At 31.7% G+C, this 1864-nt stretch overlaps 1 protein-coding gene across 3 annotated transcripts in view; it reads left to right on the forward strand.

The window, feature by feature from the left end:
* Window positions 1–1864, forward strand: part of LOC106692839 (uncharacterized) — a gene marked incomplete at its 3' end in the record, with an annotated part of 29199 nt that overhangs the window by 4595 nt on the left and 22740 nt on the right.

The following is a 1864-nucleotide window of genomic DNA, read 5'->3' on the forward strand; positions in this document are numbered from 1 at the left end:
TATATGTATATATATTCTTTCTTAACGTTTTTATTTCAGATTAATGATTTAATATATTGATTGTTTGAGAGTGATTTATATTATTATTAACACAAACTTCAATGATCCACTTTTTTATTATAAAATACCTCCGACGTTTCGCCCCTTAATCATTGATGTCATAATTCATTAAATTGTCTTTTTTGCAGGGTAATTGCCCATGTCTAAAAAAACTATTCCACTAAAATTGCTTTTATATTTATGTGGTTTATACAAGATATGGGTAATTAGCCTACAAAAACAACACAACTTAATGATTAAGGTCGCCTTCTTGAAATCGGCCTAAGGGGCAAACGTTGGAGGTTTTTAAAATAAAAAGTTGAGAGAAAAAGTGGATAATTTTTTTTATTATATTATAGTTTGTATTAGTACTTTTTATTTTATTTTTTCTCTTTTCTATAAATACTCTCTCTCCTTCCATACGTCAGTCAAAAATCTTGGTATAATTTTTGATCAAACTTTAAATTGGAAACTACACATTGCCCATCGAACCATAGCTCCTTCCACTTAAAATCCATCAACCCTTAGTTTCCTCTCTTGTTTTCCCTCGCTTTGACTATGGCTGTCTGGTATATGATGGACTCTCGGCCAATCTCGAATCTAAACTTAAATGTCTTATGAATTTTCGGGATCAGCAGAGATACGCACACAACCCAGTATTACGCCGAGCTGAAGTGGCTCTATCCATCCTTCCGATCCCAATATTTCCTAGCTTCCTCTCTATTTCAAGTAATTAGTAATCACCGCCCCTCCTATATCCTAGAAAACCAGCAATTCAAATTCTCAGTCCAATCCTGTACAACCAGGTCCCGTTTATCAGACATCTACCCTCCACCTCACCGAACTGCTGCATTTGATAAATCGTATTTTACCCGAGCTTCATATCTCTGGAACTCCATTCCCTCTAACGTGCATCATGCACCAAACCTTTCCTCGTTTAAATCTCTTATATTTCACTACTTTTTGCTACATCAATCCGACGTACTATTATAATAGTACGGATATCTTGTAATTAACTTTTTGTTTGGTTTTTATTTAGTCAATTAGGTTTTTAATTAATCTATTTTTTTCTCTCTGTATATAAGTTATAATTAAGTGTGGCCACACAGTTTCATGGCCAATAAATGTTATTATAAAATTAAAATTGCCTTTGTAATTGTTCTATTTTTCATTTCCTCTTCTCGCACAAAGCCAAAATACAATTTACCTTTTCATTCAATGTGCTATTCTCCCTATTTCACTTCTTCATACTCTCTTCAGTGGTCCACAACACATGTTTAATCCATTACACAAATTAAATGTACTATAATAGAAATTATAGCAATATATAAATAAATCAATAATAGTGTAGCCATAGCACTAGACCAGTTTAAAAGAACAAATAAATAATTTTAAAAAGCATTTTAAATACATTTAAAAACATATAAATGAATTAAAATAGGTTTACAAAGAAAGAAAAAATTAAAGAAATTATTATCGTGGAAAATCGTTGATTGGCCGTGTGTATTAATAAATGGAAGATTTTCCATGTGCGGTTAAATAAAAACTTAAATAGTAATAACTATTTATATTGAGCCAACGTTCCGCCTCACATTTCAGGGCATCGTCAGGGCTAAAAAAGATACAAACACTTAACATAAGTAAAAATGTAACTGAAAAATTAAAAGGTAATACAATAAAAAGTAAAAAGTAAATTAAATAAGAAAAAAACACTAATGCCTGTTGAACAGATTCGATACTTAGGACTCCATCTTGACAAGAGACTTACCTGGAATCCACACACAAGACTGAAACGACAAGAAACTGCTCGTAGATTCCGATTGCT

This window comes from Halyomorpha halys, unplaced genomic scaffold (assembly GCF_000696795.3).
Source record: "Halyomorpha halys isolate HHAL.00 unplaced genomic scaffold, Hhal_1.1 Scaffold73.1, whole genome shotgun sequence".
Classification (NCBI taxonomy): Eukaryota; Metazoa; Arthropoda; class Insecta; order Hemiptera; family Pentatomidae; genus Halyomorpha; species Halyomorpha halys.